Here is a 22,982-nt window from a genome sequence, read left to right as displayed (position 1 = left end):
GAGACTCAGAGGCCCGGTACTGGGTACCCCTCGGCCCTGCGACAGTGGGGGTGCTACAACCACGTAGTGTCAATCTTTCATTTTATTTGTCTAATAATAATAAATGTTTCATCATCATCACTATTGATCCTACTCAAGTGCAGAAATTGCCAATAACGCAGAGCTAGATTTTATGTTATGGTTGATTGAAGTTTACCTTGCTTCATTACAATCTGGGAAGTCCATGTGCCTTCAATTTGACATGAAGTTTTTCTTTCAAATTTCAGAAGTAATTGGGAGAAAAAAATTATGGCATGCAGCATTGCGATCTTTGTGACAGTGGTTTTCTTCCCTGGAAGCATTAATTCTGTGGATGATTTTTTTTTACATACACATTATATAGTGACATGTTGAGTATCTATAGGTTCATGATTGCTAATCATAACCATTTCATATGACTATTTCATGTGATTTCATGTGACACTGGTCATAGTCAAAGCCTATGCCATTACCATGTGCACAAACTTGCTATAAAATATTGCAATATATTGTACCTTCCATAAAGGGGCCTTAAAAAAGTTTGATTATTTTAAATATTATAAACAATATTGTATAAACAAGCTTAAATTTTCACTTTTGTTAACTTAAAATAGTGAAAAAAAAGAAAAGAAATATAGAGAGTATCATGTGTCTGCAAAATTCTAAATCTAAACATAGTGCAGAAAAAATAAGAAATACAAAAAAATCCTATTTTATTGGTCACACAAATATGAAAGTGTGATTAACCCCTTTACCACATGAAATGTATCCATTTGTCCCTGTGTTAGGTGTCAAGTTACCGCCTCTGCACAGGGGGAATCTCAAACAATGTCCACTGCGGTCTCCCATTCTCCTCCAGCCGCATTGGAGACGTCAATCCCAGTGTCTGGCCCAAGCTAATACTGTGCGCTTAAGCTGGAGTCACACTAAACGACTTACCAATGATCACAACCAGCGATACGACCTGGCCGTGATCGTTGGTAAGTCGTTGTGTGGTCACTGGGGAGCTGTCACACAGACAGCTCTCTCCAGCGACCAACGATCAGGGGAACGACTTCGGCATCGTTGAAACTGTCTTCCCCTGCAGCATCCGGGTAACCAGGGTAAACATCGGGTAACTAAGTCCAGGGCCGCGCTTAGTAACCCGATATTTACCCTGGTTACCATTGTAAAAGTAAAAAAAAGTGCTACTACTATAAAAGGTTCGCATCGGCCATGCGCTAGTGTAAACCAGTTATTGTGTGTGTGTGGATGTATGCCTGTTCTGGTGAAAGCTCTGAATCATACCCATTCCTAGTGTTGTTGAACGTTCATGAATGTTGGAGCTGTCTAGCACCAGTTAGTGCCATCCAGCACCAGTCACAATCTGATAGCATCTATTAGAAGCGTTAGCCAGTGCGGCACCGTGTGCAACTAGTGTGCTTTCCATTCCCTATTTAGGGCGGTAAGTGGTGTCCGCCAGAGCGGCGCTGCGTGCACCCTGTGCTCTGAATCTATTTAATTTAGTTTATTCCCTTACACCACTGTGTCGAGCGCAAGAGGTCTAGAGGGACTCTTACCCTGAGTCTTGGGGCAGAGTTCTGTGACTCCTTGCTTGCGCTCTCTGTACGGTATCCCGGCCCTGTGACACAACAGGGTTCACTTCCTTCATAGTGGGTGAAGATAACCCATGTGTGTCTTCTCTTAATACCGCCATATAGTCTGTCATTACCAAGCAGCAGGTGTCTTTTCTGCACCGTGGACCCCGGACTGCGAACGCATCTTATATAGCCTCTAATTAATATTTGGTGCGTTCTGCCAGTCCTAACATTACACTAGCACCAGGGTCTGGCTTGTAATGGCGGACAAACAGCATCTACATTGGTACATCCAGCAACTGGAGGGTAGGTTGGCTGCTCCTGAGCGTACAACCTCAGCTGTGGATGTTACCACAGTCGCTGTTCAGGCTGCTAGCGTACCTGCAGCCTGTTTGTCCACTGCTACCCCTGCTCCGACCTTATCCCGTTTCCCGCTACCTGATAAGTTTACTGGTGACAGTAAGCTGTGTCGGGGATTCGTGAGTCAGTGTGCCATACACCTTGAGCTCCTGGCTGCATGTTTTCCTATGGAGCGGACGAAGGTGGGAATTAAAGTATCCCTGTTGATGGGCAGGGTGTTGGAGTGGGCAATGCTGCTGTGGGAGCGTGACGATCATGTGGTGCAGAGTGCTCCAAGGTTCCAGGACTCTCTGAAACAGGTCTTTCTGGGACCTCGTGTCACCCATGAGTCGGTGCTCCAACTGCTGGCATTAACACAGGGTTCGTCCATGGTCAGACATTTTACCATCCACTTCCAGACTTTGGCATCTGAGCTGGAGCGGCCAGATAAAGTCCTTATCCTGGTGTTCTGGAAAGGACTGGCTGACCATGTGAAGGACGCCTTTGGTCACTAGGGAGATTCCCGCCACACTGGAGGAGCTAATAGCTATATCCACTCGCATTGACCTCCGTTTTCATGAGCGAGGGTTGGAGCGAGCCCAGTGTAGGCAGAGGTTTCGGTTGGCACCTGCCTTCGCCAGGCCTCTGGAGTCTCCCGTTCAGGCGTCCGAGCCCTATGAGGCCTTGGAGGTTTCTCGAGCGGGTCCTAAGTATTGGGCTGCTCGAATATCCATGGTCTGTAATGTATGCCAGCAGTCAGGACATTATACCAAGAAATGTCCAAAGCAGCAGGGAAACGACCGCGTCTACTGACTGTAGGAGGAGGTTCACTAGACACAGCAGCGTTTTTCTCCAAATTGTCTTTCAAGGGGATAATTACTTTTGGCCCTTCTACTTTTACGGTCGAACTTTGTGTGGATTCCAGGGTGGAGGGAAATTTCATGTCCTCTGCCTTCGCCCAACGGCACGCCATACCCCTGGTTATGTTAGCCAAACCAGTGACCGTAAGAGTGGTGAATGGGTCAACACTGCCCTCGCAGATTACTCACCAGACTATCCCGTTTACGCTATCTATGTCTCTTTCCCATTAGGAGATCATTTCCCTTCTTGTCATTCCTGAGGGAATAGACGAGATTCTGCAAGGGATACCTTGGTTGTGTTACCACTCCCCACATATAGAGTGGTCCTCTGGGAGAATTCTGGGTTGGAATAAATCTTGTGAGGGCAGATGTCTGAGGGAGTGCGTTCAGGTTGCCACTACAGAGGTACCCGCAGATCTTACCTCTCTCCCCAAACACTATTGGTCTTATGCAGACGTATTCTCCAAGAGAGCTGCAGAGACTCTTCCACCTCACCGCTCCTATGACTGTCCTATTGATCTCTCACCAGGGGCAGAGCCTCCCCGGGGGCACGTTTATCCCCTGTCTCTCCCAGAGATGGAGGCAATGTTACCATACATCCAGGAGAATCTGGCAAGAGGATTCATTAGGAAGTCAGTGTCACCTGCGGGGGCGGGGTTCTTCTTTGTACAAAATGCATCCATGCATTGACTACAGATTTCTTAACGCCATCACTGTTAAGAATCAGTACCCTCTGCCCTTGATATCTGAGCTCTTTGATAGACTACGAGGGGCGAGGATATTTACTAAGCTAGATCTGCGGGGTGCTTACAACCTGATTCGCATCCGTGAGGGGGACGAATGGAAGACGGCCTTCAATACCAGTGATGGGCACTATAAATATCTGGTGATTGTTACGGAACTGCAACACAGAACTAGGATAGAAGGGGGAAAACTGACCCTGCACTGAGACTAGGGTGATACCTAGTGTTGAGCATTCCGATACCGCAAGTATCGGGTATCAGCCGATACTTGCGGGTATCGGAATTCCGATACCGAGATCCGATACTTTTGTGGTATCGGGAATCGGTATCGGGATTAATATCAATGTGTAAAAGAAAGAATTAAAATAAAAAATAGGGATATACTCACCTCAGGCTCCGCTGCTCATTGCAGCCTTTGAACGTAGCGAGGCTCAAGGAGGGGGGTAATGTTAGGTGTCGAGTTCCCACCGCTGCAGAGGGGGATGCTGTGAATTCTGCTCTTGGGCTCCCTCCGGTGGTTGTTGGTGGTAGTGCAGTTGTCTTGGGGTTGTAATCCGGGCAGGTGTTTCTGCTGATTGCAGCTCTATTAGGTATTTAGGTGTGCAGGATCCATTAGTCCATGCCAGTTGTCCATTGTACTTGGAGGGATTGCATCTCTCTCTGGCTCCTCATGCCCTGCTGCCAATTCAACTAAGATAAGTGTCTGTTTTTTTGTATCTGTGCACACATGCAGTGTGCTTTGCAATTCAGTGCAATTCATTGTGTTTTTGTCCAGCTTAGACTTTGTTTGGATTTTTCAGTCATGCTGGATTCTCAGGAGATGCAGATATACTTTCTATGTCTTTAGTTAGATGTAGAATATTTGTATTATCTGCTGTGGATATTTTTAGGATTTTAATACTGACCGCTTAGAATTCTGTCCTATATTTTCTATTTAGCTAGAAGTGCCTCTTTTGCTAAATCCTGTTTTTCTGCCTGCGTGTGTTTTTCCTCTTATATTCACAGTCAATATTTGTGGGGGCTGCCTATCCTTTGGGGTTCTGCTCTGAGGCAAGATAGAATTCCCATTTCCATCTATAGGGGTATTTAGTCCTCCGGCTGTGTCGAGGTGTCTAGGACGTGTTAGGTACATCCCACGGCTACTTCTAGTTGCGGTGTTAGTTTAGGGGTTGCGGTCAGTACAGGTACCACCTACTCCTGAGAAAGTCTTTCATGCGGCTCCAAGGTCACCGGATCATAACAGGGGGAATCTCGAACCATGTCCGCTGCGGTCTCCCATTCTCCTCCAGCCACAGTAGAGCCTGCTCAACGGAGACGTCGATCCCAGCATCTGGCTCAAGCTGATACTGTGCGCTTAGTTACTGCTGCCTTTCCAGGCTCTGCCTTTGTAGCCAGCACTGATCAGCAGCGAGCAGGTGTTTTTGAGACTAAGTCCTGCTTTCCCCATACTGAGCATGCCCACGGGACGACCTCCCATTGGAGGTCGGGGGTCACATGCTCAGGTCCTGTTGCGACTCCTATTGGACCATCAGGAAGGTCTCGGAGTGCTACTACTATAAAAGGTTTGCATGGCCACTCAGTCATGCTCTAGTGTAAACCAGTTATTGTGTGTCTGTGGATGTATGCCTATTCTGGTGAAAGCTCCGAATGATACCCATTCCTAGTGGTGTTGAATGTTCGTGAATGTTGGAGCTGTCTAGCGCCAGTTAGTGCCATCCAGCACCAGTCACAATCTGATAGTATCTATTAGCAGCGTTAGCCAGTGCGGCACCATGCGCAACTAGTGCACTTTACAGTCCCTAGTTAGGGAGGTTAGTGTTGTCCGCCAGAGTGGCGCTGTGCACACCCAGTGTGCTAAATCTATTTATTTAGTTTATTCCCTGACACCACTGTAGCGGTGTTGAGTGCAAGAGGTCTAGAGAGTCTTGGGGCAGAGTTCTGTGACTCCTTGCTTGTGCTCTCTGTGCGGTATCGCGGCCCTGTGACGCAACAGGGTCCGCTTCCTTCATAGTGTGTGAAGCTAACCCGTGTGTGTCTTCTCTTTATACCGCCATGTAGTCCATCATTACCGAGCAGCAGGTGTCTTTTCTGCACGGTGGACCCCAGACTGCGAACGCATCTTATATTGCCTCTAATTAATATTTGGTGCGTTCTGCCAGTCCTAACACCCTGTGACCTGGTACTTACAGTATTGACCTGAGAGGTATGGATACATCCCGGCGATTTTTCGCACACAGAAGCTCTGCCTGAGCGATTGCTGCCAGGTGCCAGCTGATTCTGACAGCTGACACTCGGCAGTCACTGCCAGGATCGGTCCTGCACCGCTCCCAGCATTTTAACCCCTAAATGCTGAGATCTAACTCAATCACAGTATTTTGTGAGCAGACAGAGGGAAGAAAACCCATCTGCCCTTGGATCGAAGGCCTGGTGACATCTTCGGGGGGTCCTGATCTATGCCATGGTGACCCGATGTTTTCATGACGACATCTGGATCACCAGAGCTAGCAAGTAATAAATAAATAAATAAATGAATAAATAATAAATAAAATGTAATCAAAAAGACGAATATAAATTAATATGGTACCGCTGAAAATGTCATCTTGTCTTACAAGAAATAAGCTATTATACAGCTCTATCAGTGAAACAATGAAAAAGTTATAGCTCTCAGAATAAACCTAGTGTCTGGTGCTGAACTCCGAACATGGACTTTCTCCCAGAAGTCAGTTTTACTATTCAGAGTTCAGAAGAGAGAGAGACATAGAGAGACCCTTAGCCCTTACTATTATCAATTTACAGCACCAAAATTTGGGTTCCCATTGGCTTTTTCCATGTTCGGGGTTAAGTTCTGATAGCCGAACCAAACTTTGGACTACCATTTGCCCAAACCCAACAGATCTGAACATCCACGGGTACACTCATCCTTACCAATGAAGACTACAGTTTGCCTTGCTAAAAAATAAGCAATCACTAAGCTTGACTGACTGAAAAAATAAAAAAAAACAATGATGACTCTCAGTTTTTTAAGAAAATGGTTTGACAGACTCATGGAATAAATGTAACATGTCAATATTATTACAGAGTCGATGTTGTGAAAGCAAAATTGAAAAACATTGCTGAAATGGCTGTTTTGTCTGCATTTCACCTCGTAAACGTTTCTTTCCTTTCCTTTTCAATACCTTATATAGCAAATAAATATTGCTGTTAAAAAACACAATTTATCCAGCAAAAATAAAAACTCTTTTATCAATTGGAAGGACTGGAAGAACTGATTCTAAAGAGTTGCTTATCCACGCTTTCATGCCATGTCGTGTGTAATATTGCCTCCAAATCAGTAAGGCAGCACCTCAGATGTTTTGATTTCTCGTACTCCCGGTTGTCTGTACAGATCTTTCGATTTTTGGCGTCTTCATACAAACCTATCAGTGTGCTTAAAAAGTCAGGTATAATTTTACAAAAGTAGGCAAGTGACATCACAAAAAAGTATTTGTAGAAGATCTTTGCAATTCTATAATCATAAATTGTCTTTGGAAAGAGTAGGGAGCTGCAGCGAAAATTGATTTTTTTTTTACAGAACGCGGCTGTGAGTTATGGTGCTGAGAGGTTTCTAACACTGTCACTGGCCGCAATACACATGAAAACTGAAGTAAAATATGATCTGTATTAAATATATGCTCTGGTAATGTAACACATTATAATCAGCCAGGTTTGTCAGAGGAGCTGGGAGTTCCATCAACCCCAGAAAGCTTGAATTTTGCAACCTGAACGAATTATAGAGGTCTGCATAAAATAACTGTTGTGTGTCTGCTCCTCCATATAAAGAAAGAGTGTGTGCACCCTATGTCTTCAATACTCAGTTGAACCTGCTGAGTTTTTCAAGCATAAGACATCAGGAAACCATGGTGATTTCTTTTTCCTGATGCAGTTTTTGTGTTTTTTTAAGGGTTGTTTCCTGAGCGTTTTTCCAGCGGTTTGAGTAGCAAATTTTTTGTGTGTGTTTTTCCATGTTTTTCATTACATATTTTTTTACTGTTTTCTGGTTGTTTTTCACTGTATTGAATAAGTTATAAATTGCTTGTTTTTTTTATTAAGCAAAAACTATGGCAAAATGCTCCAAAAGATGTACGATTGTCTTTTGGAAGTGTTTTAAGGTGTCACATTGACTTGTAATGTAAAGTACAGAGTGTCATCCGAGTGGAAAATGACAGAAGAATGGAGATCACTTCTTTTAACTGCTTGGTGCTTTTAGAAACCTAAAGCAATTAAAAGATGCTCAAAAGCCTGAACACAAGCACAGCAAGTTGTTTTTCACAAAGTAAATCATATATTTATCCTTTAGAGCATTTTATGACAGGTTTTTCAGAAAGTTTAAGCTGTATAACTCACCTAAGCACATTCTCAAATATGCTCTTCAAAACAGTGTAGCGTAAGAGGACCTGTTTATGAAACTTCCTTTTGGCTGAGGCTGCAACCCCCCTCTACTAAAATTGGTGCATGCCACTGCTGATTGCTGCCATGATTATGTGTCATGTTAGTGCAGCGCCCCAGAGTCCTGGTCGTTGCAGTACTGTGGCTCCGCCACTAAGGGGAGCCACGGTGCGTTCGATGGCACTGAAGGAGTTCCTCCAATCAGGTATCACAGACACCAATATGTTTCACAGCTGGGCCTCCGGGGGGAGCTAAGGGTGCTATTCATTAGGCCACTCCCCACCATAGTGGGTAAACTGGGGGTCAGGCAGGAAGTTAGTGGAGAAAGCTGACTGGATCGAACGAAGCAACACCTAGTGAGAGAGGGTGTTGTGGAGGAAGAGACAGTAGGGTCTCTGCCAGGGGTGGGATCCTGGCAGAGGCTTGGCATTGAAAGAACGTAACGGGACCGTGCCTGCTCAGAATAGCGGCGGTGCCCTAAGAAAGGATTAGAAGCGAGATAGATTGTGCTGAGTGAGAAACGAAATCAAGCAGAAGGAGAATACCAGCAGGGGTTTTGTTGAAAGAGGCAGCACCTTGCTGAGGCGCATTACCGGTGGCCGGAACGCCGAGGGAGTGGAATAATATACAGCTTTAAGCCATACTCCAAACAGCGGCAGGACAGTCAGTCTCAGGCGGGCTGTCTACCACATATCACCTATGAAGTCTTGGGGGGCAATTGCGGGAGAGGGGCGTCTCTAGGGTCCCGGAAGAACTCCAGGCCTACCTGACAAACGGGTGCCGTTCTTACTGTAACATCAGGAAGGGACGGAAGATTAGCAGAAGATCAGTTAATCGAGTTGTGAGGGAACTTAAGAAACAGACACAACAGTTGTGGGGTACTTTCCGTAAGCACAGCAGGGAAGGACTACAACACAAAGCGCTAAGAAGGAAGGCACTGATTTCCACCTGTGAGGAGAACTCTGGAAGTGCCATTGGACCGGCCGGACTTGCGCAGCCTGGTGGACCGGATTCTGGACTGAGGACCGAGAGATCTCCAGTAAAGAGGTAAAGAGACTGCAACCTGGTGTCCTCGTTATTTACCGCAACCTGCACCCCACAACTGCACCGCTATACCACCGTTAACAGCACCTATTTGCAACGGACGTCCCCCACTGACAGACAGGGCCACGGACCGGGTCTAGCCACCGTGACAACCCCAGGACTGAGACCTAGAGGCCCGGCTCCGGGTACCCCTCGGCCCTGCGGCGGTGTGGGGGCGCTCCGCAAACTTGGCGTCACGAACAGGATTTACTTAAGCCTGAAGAATCAGGTCATGTGTGCCTAGAGACTGTAATTTACTGTACTTGAACCATACTTTATTGAAAAGACTGTGTGTTGTGCCATTTGCCGCCAAAATCCGCCGCCATTGCAGCGCTGAGGAGAGCGCAGGAAGAGAAGAAGGGCGTGGAAGTGGGCGTGAACAAGCTGAAGAGCGCGAAAGACAATGGCCGCCCAGTCTAAATATCTCGGCCCCTTGAGGACGTGTCCGTCAGCAGCCGAGATCCGCCTCCTGATCCTTAATGGTGGGCAGAGACAGCGAAAACGAAACCGCCCACGAAGAAGAGAGCGGGAAAAGGACCAGGAAGAAGAAGTCAGCGACATGGAGGACGCCATGGCGAGCCACCCTGAGCCGGAGCGTGGGGTCGGAGCAGAGGACTCCCCCAGCCACCCGGAGGGGCACCGCAACCAGGCCTCCACCGCTGATGCTGAATTCCTGCAGGTCGGAGTGGACGAGCTCAGCGACCGACCCCGGCGGACGCAGCTGAGCACCGAGGCCGGGTGGAAGAAGGCCATCATCAGGAGCCTCACCGGACATCTGTCGGCAGCCTCATCTGGTCCGGAGCAGGGAAGAAGTCCCAGCGCTCCGAAGCTGGAAAGCAAGGCCCTGCCGGAAAGCGAGGTGCTGCAAGCAGAGATGACAGCGTCGCAGCACAAGGCCCCGCAGCCAGCGTTCCAGACCCCAGCGGAGGCAGAGCAGACCGGCACTGGAGGAACCGCATCTGAAGCAGGTATGAAGGACGACCCTGCCCTGACGACCGACACCACTCCCGTGACTGCTGGTGCCACAGCTGCTGACTCCGTTCCAGTGACTGATCTTGCAGCAGCCGCTACCTCTGCTGCAGCAGATGCCCATACTCAAGCTGCGCAGACCTCCATCGCTGTGCATGACCTAACCGTACATGAGAGACGGATTAACGGCGTTTGTCCAGCACTGGGTGTAACCCTGGACCTCACTTTTCCCAGGCCGAGAAGGGTTAAGTGCCAGGTGCAGCCCTGGAAGCCGTCCAACTAAGCCTCGGAAACCTGAAACTGTAAATAGTTAACTGTTTATTTCCTTGCTGTTTTGCTGCTAAAACCCGTCCTGGGTTAACTCTTAAAGGGATCCCTTTGTTTACCCGGGATCCCTATTGCTTTTTATTTTTGCTTTCACTTTCATTTTTGCTTTTTGGTTCACAATGTTATAAGAACTGCCGTAATCATGAACAGTGCATGATCCAAACTTTCTTGTAAATAGTTTGCACCTTCTTAAAGGTGCTTCCTACTGGTTTTGTTTAAAGACATTTTGCGAAGATACCATTTCGGAGCCTTTGCATGGACTGGTAGGCTGAGAAGAAGAGCTACCTCAGAAAGACTTGATCTCCTCTTAAAGGGGAGGTTAGAATTGAACTTGAAAGTGATACTGTTTTAGAACAGTAATGTCAAGATAATGCTTTGAAGGAAATGTATTTGTTTTTCATGGAAAAGTTATGTGTGTTTAATTTGTTTAAAATGTGAAACCTAGATAATGTTCTTTGAAGAGAAAGATGTAGAAAGCCCGTAGGGGTAGATGTAGAGTTCCGTTTAACTAAAAGTAAAGAAGTAATAACGAAGGTGAGGATAGAAGGTAAACCCTGCGTCCCCATAGAAAGTTAGTTCGTTACTAAGGACAGAAAGTAGACCCGTAGGGGTTAGTGAGTGAGTCCTTATAGGAGCCAAGCAGAGTGGGCTCCATGCTCTCAAATTGAAAGGAATGTTATGTCTATACTATGTATAGTAGAGAAAGGCAGTAGGCCCTGGCTGAACGGGGCGGTCCTGTAAAAGAAAGGAGAGGCAGTAGGTCTGGTGCCATAGGGACAGGCGGTCCTGCAGGTTCAAAGTAGGAGAATGTGAAGTTACCTTGCCCTGTAATGTGATTATAGGAAGGCCTTTGGTAAACTAAGAGTGTATGTTTCCTAAAGGCAATGTTAATTTATTGTTCCAGCATTTGCACTTAGTAGAATACCCGGTTGGGTAATGAGAGTTAATTGTAGCCTGTTGCTATGATATTTGATTATGTTTTGTAACGTTAAAGTGTCCTCACCTCCCATAAAGGGAAGCCTGTTCAAGTATGCTTATTGTTTTGCACTCAACAAATTTGTATGTCTTTTTGCTAACCTGTATTGTTGTTTTCTTCCCAGTCCCGGAGTACTGTGTTTAACCAGGGGGGAGTGCAGCGCCCCAGAGTCCTGGTCGTTGCAGTACTGTGGCTCCGCCACTAAGGGGAGCCACGGTGCGTTCGATGGCACTGAAGGAGTTCCTCCAATCAGGTATCACAGACACCAATATGTTTCACAGCTGGGCCTCCGGGGGGAGCTAAGGGTGCTATTCATTAGGCCACTCCCCACCATAGTGGGTAAACTGGGGGTCAGGCAGGAAGTTAGTGGAGAAAGCTGACTGGATCGAACGAAGCAACACCTAGTGAGAGAGGGTGTTGTGGAGGAAGAGACAGTAGGGTCTCTGCCAGGGGTGGGATCCTGGCAGAGGCTTGGCATTGAAAGAACGTAACGGGACCGTGCCTGCTCAGAATAGCGGCGGTGCCCTAAGAAAGGATTAGAAGCGAGATAGATTGTGCTGAGTGAGAAACGAAATCAAGCAGAAGGAGAATACCAGCAGGGGTTTTGTTGAAAGAGGCAGCACCTTGCTGAGGCGCATTACCGGTGGCCGGAACGCCGAGGGAGTGGAATAATATACAGCTTTAAGCCATACTCCAAACAGCGGCAGGACAGTCAGTCTCAGGCGGGCTGTCTACCACATATCACCTATGAAGTCTTGGGGGGCAATTGCGGGAGAGGGGCGTCTCTAGGGTCCCGGAAGAACTCCAGGCCTACCTGACAAACGGGTGCCGTTCTTACTGTAACATCAGGAAGGGACGGAAGATTAGCAGAAGATCAGTTAATCGAGTTGTGAGGGAACTTAAGAAACAGACACAACAGTTGTGGGGTACTTTCCGTAAGCACAGCAGGGAAGGACTACAACACAAAGCGCTAAGAAGGAAGGCACTGATTTCCACCTGTGAGGAGAACTCTGGAAGTGCCATTGGACCGGCCGGACTTGCGCAGCCTGGTGGACCGGATTCTGGACTGAGGACCGAGAGATCTCCAGTAAAGAGGTAAAGAGACTGCAACCTGGTGTCCTCGTTATTTACCGCGACCTGCACCCCACAACTGCACCGCTATACCACCGTTAACAGCACCTATTTGCAACGGACGTCCCCCACTGACAGACAGGGCCACGGACCGGGTCTAGCCACCGTGACAACCCCAGGACTGAGACCTAGAGGCCCGGCTCCGGGTACCCCTCGGCCCTGCGGCGGTGTGGGGGCGCTCCGCATTATGTTTTATCCCATATGTGTATCTTTATGACTTTGTGTTAGCTCTCTGGGTGCATGCTTGCAGCAGGAGAAGGTGGCAACCATCAACATGAACCCATCCCTGTTGCACAAGATTGCATCTAGGGAGTTGTGTTAGCTTTGTGACCGAGTGAGGTGCAGACTGCTTCAGAGATTTACAGTGAGACTGTCATGGAGAAGAATGAGGTACCAGTGTGCCAAGTAAACCTGCATCAATGGCCCAAGTGATGCAGTTAAATATTAATTCTCTAAGCTATATGGCAGAGACTATTAGAACTTGGGAGCCACTGGTGGCTCAATTTGGGAGACTAAACTCTGACTTACTAGGAGGTTTATTCATTCAAATCTAGCAGTGAGTAGCCTACTGTGCTCCAACATGACTGTGAGGCCGGCGTCACACTCGGCGTAAGACAATACGGTCCGTATTTTACGGCCGTAATACGGAGAAATGTTCCCAAAATAGTGATCCGTAGGCAGGGTGTGTCAGCGTATTTTGTGCATGGCATACTCCGTATGTAATCCGTATGGCATCCGTACTGCAATATTTTCTCGCAGGCTTGCAAAACCGACATCTAATGGATTTATGTGCTCAAATGTTCGGGAAAACATATATACAGTATATATATATATATATATATATATATGTCATTGAGACACATATATATATATAGTCTGTATTTATATTTACTACAGCGCGATATCTGTGAAAAGCCGGTAATTCAATTGCCGGCTTTTCATTTCTCCTTCCCAAACCCGACAGGATATGAGACATGGTTTACATACAGTAAACCATCTCATATCCCCATTTTTTTGGCATATTCCACACTACTAATGTTAGTAGTGTGTGTATGCAAAATTTGGGCGCTGTAGCTGCTAAAATAAAGGGTTAAATGGTGGAAAAAATTGGCTTGGGCTCCCGCGTCCATTTGCAGACCCTCGCTTGGCAAAACAATAAACCCACAATATACATACCTTCTGCTGACCCGTCACGTCCCACGAGGTAATCCATCTGAAGGGGTTAAAATAATTTACAAGCAGGAGCCCTGCAAATGCAGCTGTGCTCGTGCTTGTAATTCCCCGGCGAATTAAGGAAATGTAGGTCAATGACCTATAGTTACCTTCAGTCGCGGTGATGCGCCCCCTGGTGGATGTCCTCATATGACCTGGAGCATGGGAAAAAGTTCCCAGGCTGCAGTTCATGAGAACATCCAGCAGGGGCGCATCACCGCGACTGAAGGAAATGTAGGTCAATGACCTACATTTCCTTCATTCGCCGGGGAATTACAAGCACGAGCACAGCTGCATTTGCAGGGCTCCTGCTTGTAAATTATTTTAACCCCTTCAGATGGATTACCTCGTGGGACGTGACGGGTCAGCAGAAGGTATGTATATTGTGGGTTTATTGTTTTGCCAAGCGAGGGTCTGCAAATGGATTGAGAGAGCAATAAAATATTAAAACAACCGCTGTGTTTATTTCATTAAAATACTTTTAAATCATGTATGTGTGTGTTTTTTAACCCTTTCAAACAATTGGATTAATAATGGATAGGTTTCATAATTGACGCCTCTCCATTATTAATCTGGCTTAATGTCACCTTACAATAGCAAGGTGACATTAACCCTTCATTACCCCATATCCCACCGCTACACGGGAGTGGGAAGAGAGTGGCCAAGTGCCAGAATAGGCGCATCTTCCAGATGTGCCTTTTCTGGGGTGGCTGGGGGCAGATGTTTTTAGCCATGGGGGGGCAATAACCATGGACCCTCTCCTGGCTATTAATATCTGTCCTCAGTCACTGGCTTTACCACTCTGGCGGAGAAAATTGCGCGGGAGCCCACGCCAATTTTTTCCGCCATTTAACCCTTTATTTTAGCAGCTACAGCGCTGAAATTTTGCACATACACACTACTAACATTAGTAGTGTGCAATATGCAAAAAAATAGGGGATATGAGATGGTTTACTGTATGTAAACCATGTCTCATATCCTGTCGAGTTTAGGCAGGAGAAATGAAAAGCCGGCAATTGAATTCCTGACTTTTCACTAACACCGCTGCGTATTTCTCGCAAGTCACACTGCTGGTCCGTGTGGAATCCGTATTTTTCTCGCCCCCATAGACTTTCATTGGCGATTTTTTTGCGCAATACGCTGACAAACGCAGCATGCTGCGAATTTGTACGGCCGTAGAACGCCTTTTATTACGGATCCGTAATATACGGCTGATAGGACGAGACCCATTGAGAAGCATTGTGCCGTATGTTATGCGAGTTTTACGCACGTAGTTTCTGCGCTCTTACGTAAAACTCGCATGTGTGACGGCGGCCTGAAAAGTAAAGTGGAAACTTGGAAGGTAAGCCAAGTGGTAGAAAGTGATCACTTCTGCGTAGCGTAAAGTGAAATTCATTACACTCAACCACCAAGTTAACCAAATTCTGCTGTAATTGCTATCATAACTATTGTTATATCGAAGGTTGTTTCTTCCAACAAGAATTTGGGCTGAGACAGTGTTGGCTGCTTGCTGGCATGGGACTGGACCCCTATTGATCAGTGTAGTAGGTATAGTGTGACATCTATTTTGGTCTTTTGCAGACACAGATATCCAAAAAGTGCTCCATGTACTGTCTGTGCCATATACAAGGAAGAAAAGTCACCCAAACCTGTCCATATCAACTGGATCGGCCAACAATCTTGTTTTATTAGCGAGGAACTGATTGTTCCCTGTAGTTAAGGTACCTTCACATTAAGCGACGCTGCAGCGATAGCGACAACGATGCAGATCGCTGCAGCGTCGCTGTTTGATCGCTGGGGAGCTGTCACACAGACCGCTCTCCAGCGACCAACGATGCCGAGGTCCCCGGGTAACCAGGGTAAACATCGGGTTACTAAGCGCAGGGCCGCGCTTAGTAACCCGATGTTTACCCTGGTTACCAGCGTAAAATGTAAAAAAAAAAAAACACTACATACTTACATTCGCGTCCCCCGGCGTCCGCTTCCTGCACTGACTGAGCGCCGGCCCTAACAGCAGAGCGGTGACGTCACCGCTGTGCTGTACTTTCACTTTCACTTTACGGTGCTCAGTCAGTGTGGGAAGCGGACGGCGGGGGACGCGAAGGTGAGTATGTAGTTTGTTTTTTTTACATTTTACACTGGTAACCAGGGTAAACATCGGGTTACTAAGCGCGGCCCTGCGCTTAGTAACCCGATGTTTACCCTGGTTACCAGTGTAAAACATCGTTGGTATCGTTGCTTTTGGTGTCAAACACGACGATACACGCCGGTCTGACGACCAAATAAAGTTCTGAACTTTGTTCAACGACCAGCGATATCACAGCAGGATCCTGATCGCTGCTGCGTGTCAATCTAAACGATATCGGTAGCCAGGACGCTGCAACGTCACGGATCGCTAGCGATATCGTTTAGTGTGAAGGTACCTTTAGACGTTAGTGAAAAGAAAGCCTTTGTTTCAGTCAGAAAAAATACCTCTCCTTGACATAAAGTATAAAATTAAAGCTAAAACTCAGTCAAAGCCAAGCTTTCATATTTATATTGGGGTTAGCAGACATAGCTGTGAACTGGGAGTGATGCTATCTCTAAAAGCAGGCTGTGTCTGGTCTATACTTTAAGACTGCATCAAAATTAGTAATGTGATTCTAGTAATATTGACTATATACTAGGATTTTATATAGAATTTATGTAGAAACATAGCTTTTTCTTTAAAGGATTATACAGAAGTTTTAACCCAGCATTGCCAAAAAAACTTGCCGATACTCCTCCTTACCACTACCTGGGTAATCCTACCATGTTGAATTTTGCTTCAGGAGGCGAGCGTCAGGGGCATAAATAGGGAAGGGGTGGGAAGCAGGTGAGAAATTAGCATCTCACCTAATGCAGTGGTCTGAAGTAACTTCCATGTCTTGATTTCAGCTGCATTGTGTCCTAAGGGCAAAAATGCAGCTGAGTATAACGATAGAGCAAGGAGACGACAGGTCCTTCCTCTACTGTTCAGTCTATGTAAAGACAGAAGTTCCTGAGAAGACGTTTGGGTCATGTGGCAGTTTTACATCAAATGACTGGCAGTAGAGAAGAGGGATAAGGAGCAGTATTCAGGCAGTGTGTGTGTATTTGTAAGTTAGAGCTGTATGGGCATACGTGTTGCAAAGGTGGGTGAATATATAGCAGAGCAAGTATATACAGTGGGGAAAATAAGTATTTGATGCACTGCCGATATTGCAAGTTTTCCCACCTACAAAGAATGGAGAGGTCTGTAATTTTTATTGTAGGTACACTTCAACACTGAGTCAGAGTCTAAAAACAAAAACCAGAGAATCACATTGTATGGTTTTTACATAATTAATTTGCATTTTATTGCATGAAATAAGTATTTGATCATCTACTAACCAGCAAGAATTCTGACTCTCACAGACCTGATAGTTTTTATTTAAGAAGCTCCTACTCTGCACTCATTACCTGTATTACCAGAAAAATCAGCAGTGTATCAATACTTATTTTTCCCACTATATGTTGTAGAGTGAGTATAAATGTTGCAGAGATGAGTGAGTGTATAGCAATGCCAAGTAAATGTATGTGTTGCAGCAGTGAGTGAGAACTGAGTTAATATATAGCAGAGCAGAATAAAGTATATAGGTAAGTCTAGCAGAGCTGAGCGTGATGCTAGTCACTACTCACGGACAAACCGCAAGGCTGGGTAATCAAAGGTCCAAGGTCAGAAGCCAAGCGGGTATGTCAATGACAGTGGGGTGATACAAAAGAATAGTCAGGTCATGGCCAGGGGTCAGAAGCCAGGAGGGTTCTTCATAGACAAAGTGGTGAAACAAAAAAATGGTCAAGTCATAGTCCAGGTGTCTAATACTGGGAAGATAGTGGATTGTCATGGTTCCCAATGGCAAGGGAACGTAAGAAACATATAAATAACGAACGAGCTCTCGGGTGATGGAAACTCGAGTTGACCATGAGCTAAATCTACCACACAACTAATAGTAGCCAGGGAGCATACCTACGGCTTCCTAAATGCCACGCGCCAGCCGGAGGACTAACTAAGCCTGGTAGAGGAAGAAACAGACCTGGCTTACCTCTAGGGAAATACCCCAAAAGATGATAGCAGCCCCCCACATGTAATAACGGTGAAATAAGAGGAAAAGACATACACAGTATGAAAGTAGATTTAGCAAAGAGAGGTCCACTTACTAGATAGCAGAAGGATACAAAAGAGGACTTCACGGTCAACTGAAAACCCTTTCAAAAAACCATCCTGAAATTACTTTAAGACTCCTGTGTCAACTCATGACACAGGAGTGGCAATTTCAGCCCGCAAGAGCTTCCAGCTACAGAGAATTACAAAAACTGCAAACTGGACTAAAGATACAAAACAAAAGGACAAAGTCCACTTAGCTGATCAGCAGACTAGTAGCAGGAACATGCAACCGAAGGCTCTGGTTACAATGATGACCGGCAAGGAAATGACTGGAGAGCAAGGCTAAATAGGAAACTCCCAAACGCTGATGGAAGCAGGTGAACAGAAGCAGCAAAGTGCAAACAAGTCACCAGTACCACCAGCAACCACCAGGGGAGCCCAAAAAGCGGATACACAACAGTACCCTCCCCTTAAGGAGGGGGCACCGAACCCTCACAAGAACCGCCAGGGCGATCTGGATGAGCCCTATGAAAGGCACGAACCAAATCCGAGGCATGAACATCAGAGGCAGTTACCCAAGAATTATCTTCCTGACCATAGCCCTTCCATTTAACCAGATATTGAAGTCTCCATCTGGAAATACGGGAGTCCAAGATCTTTTCTACCACGTACTCCAATTCACCCTCCACCAGCACAGGAGCAGGAGGTTCAGTAGAAGGAACCACCGGTACCTCATATCTCCGCAACAGCGACCGATGGAACACATTATGGATAGCGAAAGATGCCGGGAGGTCCAAACGAAAGGAGACAGGGTTAAGAATCTCCAAAATCCTATAAGGACCGATGAACCGAGGCTTAAATTTAGGAGAAGAAACCCTCATAGGGACAAAACGGGAAGACAACCACACCAAGTCCCCAACACGAAGGTGGGGGCCAACACGACGACGGCGGTTAGCAAACTGCTGAGTCCTCTCCTGGGACAATTACAAATTATCCACCACTTGTCCCCAAATCTGATGCAACCGATCCACTACCGCATCCACTCCAGGACAATCCGAAGATTCAACCTTACGAGATGAAAAACGCGGATGAAACCCTAAATTGCAAAAGAAAGGAGAAACCAAAGTGGCAGAACTAGCCCGATTATTAAGAGCAAACTCCGCCAACGGCAGAAAGGCAACCCAATCATCCTGATCCGCAGACACAAAACACCTCAAATATGTCTCCAAAGTTTGATTAGTTCGTTCCGTCTGGCCATTGGTCTGAGGATGGAATGCAGACGAAAAAGACAAATCAATGCCCAACCTGGCACAGACTGCCCACCAAAATCTAGACACGAACTGGGTACCCCTGTCAGAAACAATGTTTTCCGGAATACCATGCAGGCGAACCACATTTTGAAAAAACAGAGGGACCAACTCAGATGAGGAAGGCAACTTAGGCAATGGCACCAAATGAACCATTTTAGAAAAACGGTCACACACCACCCAGATGACAGACATCTTCTGAGAAACAGGGAGGTCCGAGATAAAGTCCATAGAGATGTGCGTCCAAGGCCTCTTTGGAATAGGCAAGGGCAACAACAACCCACTAGCCCTAGAACAACAAGGCTTGGCCCGAGCACACACATCGCAAGACTGCACAAAAACACGCACATCTCGAGACAGGGAAGGCCACCAGAAGGATCTAGCCACCAAATCTCTGGTGCCAAAAATTCCCGGATGACCTGCCAGAGTAGAAGAATGAACTTCCGAGATGACTCTAGTGGTCCACTCGTCAGGAACAAACAGTCTACCAGACGGACAACGATCAGGTCTATCCGCCTGAAATTCTTGCAAAGCACGTCGCAAATCAGGAGAGACAGCAGACAAAACCACTCCATCCCCTTAGTGACGGAGCCAAATTTTTGAAATCTGACCAGTGTCACTTTATGTGGTAATAACTCTGCAATGCTTCAACAAATCCCAGTGATTTTGAGACTGTTTTTTCATGACACATTATACTTTATGATAATGGTAAATCTAGGTCAATATGTTTTGTGTTTATTTATAAAAAGTATCAAAAATTTTAGTAAAATGTTAAAAAATTTGCACTTTTCTAAATTTGAATGATTATCTCTTTAATCCAGATGGTCACACCACAGCGAACCATTAATAAATAACATTTCCCACGTGTCGGCTTTATATAAGCACCATTTGTAAAATGTTATTTTGTTTTGTTAGCATTTTATGAGGTTTAAAAATGTAGCATCAATTTTTCATATTTTCAAGGAAATTTACACAATTTCTTTTTTTAAGGACGTATCCATGTTTGAAGTGACTTTAGGGGTCCTATATATTAGAAAAACCCCAAAAGTGATACCATTTTAAAAACAGCACCCCTGACATATTGAAAACTGCAGTCAGTTAGTTTGTTAACCATTCAGGTGCTTTACAGGAATTAATGCAGAGTGGCATGACAGAAATGAAAATGTCTATTTTTACCACCTAAATGCCTCTAACTTCTGAACAGATTACTACAGCAGTCAGACTGTAAGGCTGCTATTTGGTCCTGAACTGACATGGCAAACATCAGGACCACACAATCATGATCTGGGGGCACCAATTTGGATAAAGAGGAAGCCCTCACACTCTGTTAACCATTTATAATGATGTAGTCACTACTGACAGCAGCATCTAAGGGGTTAAACAGATTTGGATGGTGCAAACACTGATCATGGCTGATACAGCAAGTTGTCAGCTATAGTGGACAACCGACAGATGCTGGATTGTCACCTGTATGGGGAGGCTATTCTCTTATATCTCAGGTCAGTTAAAAGACGTATTGGCGGTCATTAAGGGGTTAAGGACACCAGCAGGTTCAGAATTCCCAGGAGAGTCAGGCTCAAAACTCCTAGAAAGAGCATCTGCCTTCACATTCCTAGAACCCGGTAAGTACGAGACCACAAAGTTAAACCGGGAAAAGAACAACGACCAACGTGCCTGTCTAGGATTCAGGCGCCTGGCAGACTCCAAATAAATTAAATTCTTGTGATCAGTCAAAACTACCACCTGATGTTTGGCACCCTCAAGCCAATGACGCCACTCCTCAAATGCCCACTTCATGGCCAAAAGCTCCCGATTACCAACATCATAGTTTCGCTCGGCGGCCGAAAATTTTCACGAAAAGAACGCACAAGGTCTCATCACTGAGCAGTCGGGACTTTTCTGCGACAAAACCACCCCCGCTCCAATCTCGGAAGCATCGACCTCAACCTGAAAGGGAAGGGAAACATCAGGCTGGCACAACACAGGGGCAGACAAAAAGCGGCGCTTAAGCTCCCGAAAGGCCTCCACGGCAGCAGGGGACCAATTGGCAACATCAGCACCCCTTTTAGTCAAATCCGTCAGAGGTTTAGCAACGCCAGAAAAACCAGCTATAAATCGACGATAAAAATTAGCAAAGCCCAAGAATTTCTGGAGACTCTTCAGAGAAGTAGGCTGCGTCCAGTCGTAAATAGCCCGAACCTTGACAGGGTCCATCTCAATAGAAGAAGGGGAAAAAATGTACCCCAAAAAGGAAATTTTTTGAACCCCAAAAACACACTTTGAACCCTTTACACACAAAGAATTCTCCCGCAAAACCTGAAAAACCCTCCTGACCTGCTGAACATGAGACTCCCAGTCATCAGAAAAAATCAAAATATCATCCAAGTACACTATCATAAATTTATCCAAATATTCACGGAAAATATCATGCATTAAGGACTGAAAGACAGAAGGTGCATTAGAAAGGCCGAAAGGCATTACCAAATACTCAAAATGGCCCTCAGGCGTATTAAATGCGGTTTTCCACTCATCCCCCTGCTTAATTCGCACCAAATTATACGCCCCACGAAGATCAATCTTAGAGAACCACTTAGCCCCCCTTATGCGAGCAAACAAATCAGTCAGCAAAGGCAACGGATACTGATATTTGACTGTAATTTTATTCAGGAGTCGATAATCAATACAAGGCCTCAGAGAGCCATCCTTTTTAGAGACAAAGAAAAAACCGGCTCCTAAAGGTGATGAAGAAGGACGAATATGTCCCTTTTCCAGGGACTCCTTAATATACTCGCGCATAGCAGCATGTTCAGGTACAGATAGGTTAAACAAACGACCCTTTGGAAATTAACTGCCAGGAATCAGATCTATGGTGCAATCACAATCCCTGTGAGGAGGGAGTGAACCAATCTTAGGCTCTTCAAAAATATCACGATAATCAGACAAAAATGCCGGAATCTCAGATGAAATAGATGACGAAATGGGCACCATAGGAGTGTCCCCATGAGCCCCCCGACATCCCCAGCTTAACACAGACATAGCTTTCCAGTCAAGGACTGGGTTATGAGACTGTAATCATGGTAATCCAAGCACCAAAACATCATGTAAATTGTACAACACAAGGAAGCGAATCACCTCCTGATGGTCTGGAGTCATACGCATAGTCACTTGCGTCCAGAACTGTGGTTTATTACAAGCCAAAGGTGTAGAATCAATACCCTTCAGAGGTATAGGGACTTCCAGAGGCTCTAAATCAAACCCACAGCGCCTGGCAAAGGACCAGTCCATAAGACTCAAAGCGGCGCCAGAGTCCACATAGGCATCCACGGTAATAACTGATAATGAACAAATCAAGGTTACAGACAAAATAAATTTGGACTGTAAAGTGCCAATTGAAATAGACTTGTCAACCTTCCTAGTACGTTTAGAGCATGCCGATATAACATGAGCAGAATCACCACAATAGAAGCATAACCCATTTTTACGCCTATAATGCTGCCGCTCACTTCTGGACATAATTCTGTCACATTGCATTTTCTCTGGCGACTCTTCAGAAGATACCGCCAAATGGTGCACGGGTTTGCGCTCCCGCAAACGCCGATCAATCTGAATTGCCATTGTCATGGACTCATTCAGACCTGTAGGCGCAGGGAACCCGACCATAACATCTTTAACGGCATCAGAAAGGCCCTCTCTAAAATTTGCCGCTAAGGCGCACTCATTCCACTGAGTAAGCACAGACCATTTACGAAATTTTTGGCAGTATATCTCAGCTTCATCTTGCCCTTGAGATAGGGCTATCAAAGCTTTTTCAGCTTGAATCTCCAAATTAGGTTCCTCATAAAGCAACCCTAAAGCCAGGAAAAACGCATCC

This window comes from Ranitomeya variabilis, chromosome 2 (genome assembly GCF_051348905.1).
Source record: "Ranitomeya variabilis isolate aRanVar5 chromosome 2, aRanVar5.hap1, whole genome shotgun sequence".
In the NCBI taxonomy this organism is placed as follows: Eukaryota; Metazoa; Chordata; class Amphibia; order Anura; family Dendrobatidae; genus Ranitomeya; species Ranitomeya variabilis.
This window is presented reverse-complemented; position numbering follows the sequence as displayed.